General features: G+C 37.4%; 1 long non-coding RNA gene across 1 annotated transcript; it reads left to right on the forward strand.

Annotated features, from left to right (window-relative positions):
• The first annotated feature begins 852 nt into the window (after positions 1-852).
• LOC131522316 (uncharacterized) lies at positions 853-6,084 on the forward strand. Its single transcript, XR_009266503.1, has 5 exons — positions 853-2,478; positions 2,768-2,799; positions 2,937-3,028; positions 3,128-3,195; positions 5,902-6,084. It is a non-coding gene; the product is annotated as an uncharacterized LOC131522316 (long non-coding RNA).
• Positions 6,085-12,085: the final 6,001 nt, after the last annotated feature.

The raw sequence follows: 12,085 nt of genomic DNA on the forward strand, positions 1-12,085 counted from the left end.
GGACTGGCTTGTAGTGGCTGAAATTCTACACCAAGGCTGAATTTCGGGAATGAGACTTCAGATACAGTACTAGGGACCACTTAGGCCTATATAAAAGCATCCAAAAAGCAGAATGTCATGGGACCTTTAATAAAGGTACGTTAATAAATCTTCACAATATATTAAGCCAGAAATCACTTTATTTAATGTTTAAAGCTGCAGCTCTGTTACGCAACATAAACGATGTCAGCGTGAAAGCCCAACACGAGGCTCCTGTTGCAATGATGCTTCAGGCTGCAGACACACTGGATGCTGTCCTGATGCTTCCTCACATCCTCACTCCCCCTCCTTCAGTCTACGACCCGGATACTGTTCAAGTAATTAGTTTAAATAAACCATACATTTATCATAGTTCACATCTTGCTTTATTAATATTTATTATAAATGTCTTAATTAACAAAACATAACAGCAGATCCCTTAAGCACGCTGATGTGCTTTTGAAGTGATGCCGGAGTGAGCAAGAATATTCTGTTTTACAAATATGTATTTGCCCTAAAAGGGAATCGTTATTGTGCATGAACAGTATGATGCAAATGTATAGAATAATATTTTTTAAAACAGGTCCAAAGTACAAAAGTACGGTGGCCCAGTAGTGCACAAAAAAAAAAAAAAAAAAAAAAAAGCAAACATAAGCTCACAACACAACAAAATTAAAAAAGCAAACATAACCACACAACAAAATAAAAAAAAAAGCAAACATAAGCTCACACCACACCGAAATTTAAAAAGCATAAACTCACAACACAACGAAATTAAAAAAGCAAACATAAGCTCACAACACAACGGAAATTCTCCCGATCACTATGGGGCAGTGTTGGCAGTGAAACATCGATACTTCCTCAAGACACCACAAGATTGATCTTAATATAATCGATTTTTAAATGAACAACGTATTTTTACTGAATGTTTTGGCTCTGATAATACAGTTGATAAAGTGTGACACTGAATCACCGTGAGCTTCACGTGTGTTTGAGTTTGTGTTGTAGAAAAAACTGTGCTCTTCATATAAACAGAGACATGCGGAACATGCAGCCTTATAAAGCAGGATTTATACTTTCGCCCGGCTCCACTTCGCGAGCCTCCGCTGACTGCGCACGCACCTTCCCAAACGGACGAGGCTTTTATACTTGTTGCGTTCACCATTGTACTACTCTTTGAAACGACAGAGGGCGACAAAGAGTAATTGTCCTCTAAAATCGGGAATCACTGGTGAGAAGAAGTCATTTGCCGGTACAAGAATTCTCGCGTGATGAATGAGTTGATGAATTAATAATTTCTTTGTGAACTGATTAAAATAATCTTAAGCTTGGGTTTATGTCATATTTGGTGCGCACACCCAAGCGAACTTGCAGACGCGTCGAGTATAAAGCCTGTGCTATACTTTCCGCATGAGCAATCCGGACGCGGACTACTTGTATTTATGCTACCGGTCCGTTTCCCGGACATGTTCCATACATGCGCGGTAGATCGGCTTGAACAGTAAACAAACATGTGAACTAACAATTGCCCAGAGTTATTGCACATCTGGCTGTATTTATATTGTTTTATCGACAGATTGTGCAGGTTCGGGTAGCAACGGGCATCTTCACACAGCCTGCGCATGTGCAGTTGGTGCTTTTCGTACAGGTACACGGATGTCCATGCAGAGCCTCCGCGCACACCCTCAGATGTCACGCGGACCATAACGGACTCGCGCACGTGGAAAGTATAACACAGGCTTAAATCAGCCTTAAGAGACATGCATGCTTTGCCTGGCTGTTGTCATGTGTATTTCTGCTGTGTAAAAGCCTTAATATCTTATGCTGTGGGTGAAACTCATGTCATGTAATAGTTTGTGACATCCGTCTCTGCGTTCTTAAGTTGACAGGTATATATTCAGGTATGTATTCCAAGTATTATACACATGAGGATCTATCTTCACACTGTAAAACTTTACTGTAAATTTACAGGCATTTTCTAACAGTATTATACTGTATTTTTATAAAATAGTAAAATGCTGTATATTTTACAGAATGTCTGTAAATATACAGCAGTTTTCTGTTTTCAGCCCGCTAAATTTGTAATGCAGTATCATACTGTAAATGCATTGCATTGTGGGATAGATTTATTTTGCGCGCTCAATTCAAATGTGATGTGATGTGAACAGTGTACTACAGGCAAACTAGGTTCGTCAGCGGGATTTAATTGAACAGAATAATTATTCGCGTTATTAAGATGAGCCAGTGGTTTGTGAATCTGCGAGTAGTTTTTAAGCTTTGTGAGCTTCGTTTCGCGTTTCAAGCGTTAGCTGCCTGTGACGCAGCAAACAATGGATGACGCTGCCTGAGCAGACGCCAAAATAATCTGTCATCTGAATCATCAAACCTGTGCCTGAGACGATGATAAATGGACTTTGGAGCATAAGAAGATGGATTATTGTTCGTCTGAGTATCGATACAGTAAGATTTTTTTCGTTCACATTTCTACATTGTTTCCACGAATGGTTTGATTTTAGGAACGTTAAACTTTTGCTAATTTTAAATCCCGAGTGAACAATTCTCACCTCTTTACCAAGTAATTTTGATACTTCATATAATACGGCAACATTGACCATGTCATTCTGTTACAGCCCATAACCAAGTTATATCTAGCTCGCTAAATTATATCTAAGTTAGCTCGTTAAGACACACATAACACATTCACATGACCTGCAACTGATTTTTTTTTTTTTCCGTTTGTTTGTTTCAGGCTGAACAATGTGATGAAGATCCAGTGCTAATGTAAGTGCTTCACAAGTATTACATTTGTAGTCCATGTTAAAAAATGTCAGTTCTATGATCGTGCTTTTTAATTTGTTATCATTTTGCAAGCACATGAAAATCCATAGTCATGTTCCTAATGCTTATTTCAAATGTAGTAGGCCTATTCCTGATTGCTTCCATGTCTTCCATGGTCCTACAGCTGCTCCCACACTTGCAGAAATTAGATGGTTTTACCCTTCAAGCAGGTGTAAGTAGAGATTACTCAACAAATCACATTTATTTGCAACATGTTTTATGTGTTGGTTCTGTTAGTGATGGTTGTTTGTCTTTTTAAAAATTGTTTCAGGTATTCATCACTCCATCTGATGTCCAGCAGTCTCTACATTTGCCAGAGAACACAACTTATAATTCTTGGTATGTAAACAGTAAAGGTTTAGTACACCCTAAAATTAGCATTAAGTCATCATTTACACTATGGAAGCATATGGGTAGCAAAATTCTATTTGAAATAATTTCAAATTCAATTTGTGATATGCAAACTGGCAATGCATGTAAAATGGCAATGTATTTCTGTGATTTAATGTACATTTTCCTATACATATGTGCAAAGTTTAGTGTAAAATGAAAATGAAAATTCAATTATGTAATTTACATTTGCCATTTTCTACAATAGTTTTAATATGCAAATTAAAAACATATTTTAATGCTTTATAAGTTGCAAAATGAAAATGTATTACCTAAATTGATTAGATATGTTTAACATGTCCAAGCAAAAACTGTAGCGCAATTTTCATTTAAATGCTGTTTTTCCTAAATGCATTTAGACTTGGGGGTAGGACACTTGGGATTGCATTTTCATCATAATACCGCATGATAATTGTAGCAAAATGCAGTGAGAATTTCAGAATGCATTCTGAGCCAAAGCTGCAGCAAAAGGGTGGCAAAATGGTGATTTAAATGTCTTTTATTTGTCTTAAATGCATTGACACATATAAGACGTTTCAATTGCATTATCATTTAATACCCCATGATGAATATAAAGTCGATGTGGATTTGAAAATGCATTCGAAATGCATTTGAAAATGCAACCCACCCCCAACCTGTCAATCATTAGGCTACATCAAGGCGGGGCTCGGCAACAGGATGCACAATAGGTCAATATTCATCGTTAACCAAACGCTTTCCACACTGACTTAAACTATATTCATCATGGAGTATTTAATGAAAATGCAATTGAAATGTCTTATATGTAAGTGTCAATGCATTTAAGAAAAATAAAAGACATTTAAATCACCATTTTGCTATCCTTCTGCTGCATTATGCTCAGAATGCATACTGAAACTCTCACTGCATTGTGCTGCAATTATCATGCGGTATTATGATGAAAATGCAATCCCAAGTGTCCTACCCGGACGTCTAAATGCATTTAGGAAAAACAGCATTTAATTGATAATTTTGCTACAGTTTTTGCTTGGACATGTTAGACCTATCTAATCAATTTGGGTAATACATTTTCATTTTGCAACTTATAAAGCGTTAAAATATGTTTTTAATTTGTATATTAAAACTAGTGTAGGAAATGGCAAATGTAAATTACATAATGGAATATTCATTATCATTTTGCACTAAATATTGCACATATGTATGGGAAAATGTAAATTTAAATACAGAAAAGCATTGCCATTTTGCATATTACATTTCAAACTGAATTTTGCTACCCATATGCTTCCATATCACGCAACCTGGCGTTGTTCTAATTCCGTATGACCTTCTTTGTTTTTCGGAACCACTAAAGGAGGATAAATAAAAAAAAAAAAGCCTGCTCACGCTTATCCATATAATGGCAGTGATAGTGACCAGCATCAAGACATGTGACACATGTCATATATTCCAAGTGTTCTGGGGGAATACGATATGGTTTGGTGAAAAACAAACCGTAATTTTAATATATTGTTTAATGAAATTCCTGACACTGACGTTGGTCTTTTGTGCTCGACTGTGCATTCATGAGATCCTATTATTATGCAGTTCACATCTATAGTTGTGGCCAAAAGTATTGGCAGTGACAAATTTTGTGTTTTGCAAAATTTGTTGTTAGCGTTGTGGTGTTCATTCACATAATTTCTACAAGCATTGGCAGTGACATAATCTAGAAACAATGTGAATGAACACCACAACAGCAGTAACAGTAAGTAGCAAGCAGCAAATTTTGCAAAACACAAAATTTGTCACTGCCAATACTTTTGGCCACGACTGAACAAAAGCATGCAAGTTGTGAGCAATAAAGATTAATTAGAAAGAGACAATACAAGTACTTACTTTTCTGAGGTGATTATATCTGTTGTGTTCATCTCAAGAAGTTATCACTCAAGAAGTCAGTCTTACTGTCATCTGACAGTTCCAGTCTGGATATACTCCATGAAGAAAGTACACAGATATTTTTGGGGGGATGTCAAGGAGATATATTACATGTTGCAGTTTTATTAATCTTGATTTCTTTTGAGTGCTTTTTATGGGTGAATCGAAGTGAACTGTGGCACTAATAGAATATCATGAACACAGTCGTGCACAAAAGACCAACAGCCAAGGTCAGGATTTTCACTAAATAATACGTTAAATTTCCGTTTGTTTTCACCAAATCCTATCTCTAAGCAACCAGCGGTAGATGTTGAGCAGCCCAACTTTGTCTCTGGCCTTGCAGTGCTGTTTGTATTATTGTATGATTTCAACCTCCAGTATCAGGAAGAGGTGGCATGCACCCCTGCGATTGAGGTTAGACATTAGCATATTTGCCATTGATACATATGATAGTGAATTGTCACTAACTTGTCTTGACAGTATTTGTAAAGTACTTTAGTATTTTTTCACAAATATTTTATACAGTTGATTATAGAGCTGAATGATATATTGCCTATTTAACATGTAGTCATGTAATCACATCGCAAGTGTTGCAATTCACTGTGCTGTGTGTATATATATATATATATATATATATATATATATATATATATATATATATATATATATATATATATATATATATATATATATAGAGAGAGAGAGATAGAGATATATATAGACATATGCATAATGTTCACTTGTTTTTTTTCTTCTTTTCAGCCTTTTAGACACTTTCTCAACATCAACCCTGAATGTGCATCAAAACCAAGAAAGGAAAAGTGACTTAAAAGACTGGACATGTGTACAAAAGAACAGTACTGTAAACCCACAGGTTTCCTCTCTTCTGAAAAACTTTTAAAAATATATTTCTGAAAAACCTTTCCATTCTTTAAAAGTAAATAAGATTACTGCATTTTGAATTACTTGCTAATTGTTAATTGCATTGTACATGTTTTATCATATATATATATATATATATATATATATATAAAAAAAAAAAAAAAAACTAAAGCTGGCATTTCATCCAATATGTTCATATAAGGCAATGTTCTGGTCTTTTCTTCTAAATAAATAAATGTTTTAAAACTCAGAGAATGTTGTTTTCTCTTTTTTGTTGTGACTACTGTTATGAAAAAGTATAATATTTTTAATTTTGTAAATCTAAGAGTACTGAAAGAAAAGCAGGAATTGCAGTATTCCCTGTAAAAAAATAAGTTATATAACAGAATAATACTGTATTTGCTAAATACAGTACAGAACTGTAAATGATGTATACAGTAGTAGTCCTGTAAAAATACAGTATGTGGCTGGCAATCCAGCTGCCAGTATTTTACTGTAAATTTACAACGAAAAGTTTTACAGTTTTAGGCGGCCGTGGTACACTATAAAAGAAGCCTAGCTCAAAAAAACCGCAACCCACAGCTCTAATTTTACCCGCGATTGCAAACCGCGTCCCTGGCAACAGCCCGTTTCTGCAGACTAACTGCCCCCTAGTGATCTGGAACATTTCCGTTGTGTTGTCGCTTAATTTCGTTGTGCTGTCAGCTTATGTTTGCTTTTTAATTTTGTTGTGCTGTCAGCTTATGTTTGCTTTTTATTCTGTTGTGTTGTGAGCTTATGTTTGCTTTTTTATTCTGTTGTGTTGTGAGCTTATGTTTGCTTTTTTGACTGAGTTGCGTTGTGAGCTTATGTTTGCTTTTTTAATTGCATTGTGTTGTGCACTACTGGGCCACCTTACAAAAGTCATTCCTTAATGACATCATCCTCCAGGAAGCTATAGCAAATATAAAAGCAGTTGGATTAGTTTTATGATATTTTGTGATGCTAAATCATTCCTTGCTTTTAGATGAAATTTTATTTTAAAGGGGGAGAAAAATGCTAAAAAATATATGAAAATGAACTCCAAGCTCACAGTCTCATGTAAGCAGTTGTAAGGCTAGCTCTTTTTTTTTCCATTCTATCAATTTTATAAACGATACAGTTGGAATGTGACAAGAGTGTATTCTTGAATGTATTGACTGTGATTTTACAAAAATACATCCTACAGAAAGAAGGTGAAAGAAAGTTTTTTTTTCTTCTTCTTCTTTAACATCACTACACTCTAAAAAGTGATGGGTTAAATACAACACCAGCGCTGTATAAAATATGGACGAACCAAGCGACTGGGTTGTTCAGACCCAGGGGTTGGCTTACTGCCCGGAAGGTTGGGTTAAACATTTAACCCAACTGTTGGTTGAAAACAACCGAGCATGTGTTCTATCAATATTTACCCAGCACTGGGTTGTATTTAACCCAACATTTTTTAGAGTGTATGAACAACTGCAGTCAAAGAACAGCATGACTAAAAAACTAGGAGAGAACAATCTCAGATTTTATATATATATATATATAATTTTTTTTTTTTTTTTTTTTTTTTTACACACACACAAAATAAAAGAGAATTTAATTGCACATCCAAGTTTGTGATTTTGACTGAAAAGTTTTATGGGCTTTTCTAAGAATACAACTGTCTGCCGTCATTTGTGTACAAATCTGCGTGCAGATCAGCAGATAAACTTTGGCAAAATAGGGTAAACGTACCTATGAAGCTCACCAACATCTACATTGAGACAGTTTTAGTGCACAATATATTGGTTTCAGTACAAAAAGTTATGTTAAAATAAAATATTAATCTCTCACACAAAAATATTAAATTTTATTTTAAATGACAAAAGCATATCAATCAAGATATACATCATTAAATGCAAAAAGTCTGGCTGTGCATACATTCTTGTACCCTTTAAGCACACCCCTGTTCCCAATAAGCTCACATCATGTTTTATCAAAAAAAAAATAAATAAATAAAAATCTTGATTATTTTAAACAACCTTTTTAAAGAATAATTGAAAAATATATTTTTAAGGTGCAAAGTCAATCACAAAAAAAAAAGGGTCAGAACCAGTTTGTAGATTTGAGTTGACAGAATCCATAGAAAATCTGATTAACATAACTTAAAACAACAACCATCAGTTAATAGTTAAAGTCTGTTTATGAAGTAATTATATAGACGTTCAATGTGGAAGTGCTTAAAGAGAGGACACTGACCTTAATTGGAGCAGCAACATTTTTTAATAAATGTCATGTAATATTTATTAAAATGACAATATTTTGCTAAATAAATGATATAGGTCATGTATTAAAGGTGGGGTACGTGATTTCTGGTAGCCAATGTTGACATTTGAAATCACCAAAACAAACACGGCCCTACCTCAAAAAGTTCTCACCCACTAATAGAGAACTGGATTGCTCATGAAGTCATTAAAGTGAAGCCGCTGCGCCGCCATATTGGTATTCCCCACTATTCCAATACATTCCATTGAATTAATAGGAAATCTTACAAATTTAATGAGAAAACATCACCTAACATCATAGCGTTTTTAAATCTGAAGTATACCTGTACATTCTTACAATGCAAACACCCTAGGCATGTAAACGGTTATTAGTTTAATGTCGGGAATTTCCCCTGCTTATTAAAAAGTTATGTTCATTACAGTAGTCGAACATCAGATGAACATGATAAACATCAGACGGACACGACCTCAACATATACTGAACAAAATTATAAATGCAACACTTTTGTTTTTGCCCCATTTTTCATGAGCTGAACTCAAAGATCTAAGACTTTTTCTATGTACACAAAAGGCCTATTTCTCTCAAATATTGTTCACAAATCTGTCTAAATCTGTGTTAGTGAGCACTTCTCCTTTGCAGAGAAAATGCATCCACCTCACAGGTGTGGCATATCAAGATGCTGATTAGACAGCATGATTATTGCACAGGTGTGCCTTAGGCTGGCCACAATAAAAGGCCACTCTAAAATGTGCAGTTTTAGCACACAGCACAATGCCACAGATGTCGCAAGTTTTGAGGGAGTGTGCAACTGGCATGCTGACTGCAGGATTGTCCACCAGAGCTGTTGCTTGTGAATTGAATGTTAATTTCTCTACCATAAGCCGTCTCCAAAGGCGTTTCAGAGAATATGGCAGTACATCCAACCAGCCTCACAACCGCAGACCACGTGTAACCACACCAGCCCAGGACCTCCACATCCAGCATCTTCACCTCCAAGATCGTCTGAGACCAGCCACCCGGACAGCTGCTGCAACAATCGGTTTGCATAACCAAAGAATTTCTGCACAAACTGTCAGAAACCATCTCAGGGAAACTCATCTGCATGCTCGTTGTCCTCATCGGGGTCTCGACCTGACTGCAGTTCGTCGTCGTAACCGACTTGACTGGGCAAATGCTCACATTAGATGGCGTCTGGCACTTTGGAGAGGTGTTCTCTTCACTAATGAATCCCGGTTTTCACTGTACAGGGCAGATGGCAGACAGCGTGCCGTGTGGGTGAGCGGTTTGCTGATGTCAACGTTGTGGATCGAGTGGCCTATGGTGGTGGAGGGTTTTGGTTTGGGCAGGCCAATGTTATGGACAACGAACACAGGTTCATTTGAAGAAGAGTGGACCAACATTGCACAGGCCACAATCAACAACCTGATCAACTCTATGTGAAGGAGATGTGTTGCACTGCGTGAGGCGAATGTTTTCAGACCCCCAGATTTTCCCCCAATACACTAAAACTGCACATTTTAGAGTGGCCTTTTATTGTGGCCAGCCTAAGGCACACCTGTGCAATAATCATACTGTCTAATCAGCATTTTGATATGCCACACCTGTGAGGTGGATGGAGTATCTTGGAGAAGTGATTACTAACACAGATTTAGACAGATTTGTGAACAATATTTGAGAGAAATAGGCCTTTTGTGTACATAGAAAAAGTCTTAGATCTTTGAGTTCAGCTCATGAAAAATGGGGGCAAAAACAAAAGTGTTGTTTATAATTTTGTTCAGTATATATACTGTATAACAAATTACAAAGTGCTCATTCTGAAATCTGAAGATTTATGCTTTGTATAACAGTTACACACATACCTTCATTCGCCTTGTAGTTATTCATTGTTTATGTAATGTTGTTAGTGTTTTTATTCGTACAGCAGGCTTACTGCAAATATTTCAACAATGATTTCGTTAACAGCATTCCGTCGCCTTGGAACTATGTTGTATTGAGAAGTATACAATACTTCATGTTCAATTCATAGTAATTGTTTACTATAATACAGGTAATGTGAAACTGCACCACTAGGGGCTCTAGTGGGAAATTGTGTTGAGTAATGTGATGAAGAAGAATAAAAGAGTGAAGTAAGAGTGATACAGTGGATGGAGTGTGTTCTGTTAAAAGGAGTAAAGACACAACAAATTGGCGACGAGGATAAGCGCTTCAGTGCCGAGCCCGCCCCCGTTTCTTTCTGTCAGTGGGGAGCCACCGCTTCCATTTGAAACATGGCAGAAAATCTTTCAGAATTACATGATAGTTATCCAGGCCACTGGAGATGCATGGCCAGAGGCGCGCAGATGAGCGGTCTTGCTGCATTGCTTGGGGACGGAAGGCCAGCGCCTGTTTTATACTCTGCCAGACACAGGTACTACTTTTGGCGAAGCAATGACTGCTCTTCAGAAACACTTTGTGCCTAAAGTTAACGTGGTAGCGTGCCGTCACACGTTCTGGCAACGGGTGCAAAGAGCGGACGAGACTATTGCGTAATACATTGCTGCTTTAAGAGCGTTAGCGGCTCCATGTGCGTTCGGCCAAATGGAGGGTGAAATGCTCCGTGATCAGTTGATCGCAAATGTGTCATTGACTGCAGTGAAGGACAAATTACTACTAGAGGAGGACCTCACTCCAGAGAAGGCGTTTACAATCGCATGTGAAGTAGAAGCTGCAGTTAAAAATCGTCATTACTCTGTCATTCCACTGCTACTGCTATGAACTCTGTACAAGCCATAAGTATGGATTCTAAGTACGGCAGACGAGAAAAGAGCGCACGCTCATCTAAGCAGTCTGCTCAGAGTCGATCGGAGGATCGAAAACAGACAGCAACCGGCCAGCAACGTCGGCAATGCTTCAGATGTGGATCGGATAAGCATCTGGCAAATGATAAAAACTGTCCTGCTGCTAAAGTAACTTACAGACTCTGTGGGAAAAAAGGTAACTTTGCTAGAGTGTGTAAAGCTGCAAGTGAAGTAAGAGAAGTGGAAGTTCCAGATGTGACTGTGCTCTGTGTGGATAGCATTCAACAATCTGCTGCAGCCAATGATAAGATCACATGTGAAGTGAATATTGAAGCACCAGGAGGTAATAAACATACATTACGACTGGTTGTGGATGCGGGCGCATCAGTTTCTATACTTCCAGAAGCTGTGTATAAAAACACTTTTCACAATGCACATTGACTAAGCCCAAAATAAAATTTTTAAGTCCTCTTTTGTCACGTATGCAAAAGAGGACTTACCAGTTATGGGCTGCTTATCAGCATTAGCAAGTGTATCAGCAAATGAGAATGTAGTCCCTGCTACTTTTTATGTAGTGACTGCAGGATCTCCCTTGCTAGGGTTAGACTTAATTAGACTGCTGAACCTGGACATTGTGAGTGGAAAAGTAAAGCAGATAGACCATGATGGTGAAATCGCACCTGCACCTCTTCAGACGACTGAGCATTTCACAAGTCCTGTGCACGCAGTGTCGCCTGTATCTACTACTCCCTCAGATGTGTGAAAGGATTCATCCCCAAAATGCAAGTTAATTCAACAGTGACACCTGTACGTCAAAAATTGAGATGCTTGCCTCTCAGCATCCGCAAGGAGGTGTCCACGGAGCTTAATCGTCTCCTTACAGCGGGCATAATTGAACCAATTGATGCTTCGGAATGGGTTAGTCCATTGGTGGTGGTACGTAAGCGTGATGGAAACATTAGACTTTGCGTAGATCTCCGTGAACCCAACAAGTGTGTGATTATGGATTGCTACCC

Source organism: Onychostoma macrolepis, chromosome 16 (genome assembly GCF_012432095.1).
Source record: "Onychostoma macrolepis isolate SWU-2019 chromosome 16, ASM1243209v1, whole genome shotgun sequence".
In the NCBI taxonomy this organism is placed as follows: Eukaryota; Metazoa; Chordata; class Actinopteri; order Cypriniformes; family Cyprinidae; genus Onychostoma; species Onychostoma macrolepis.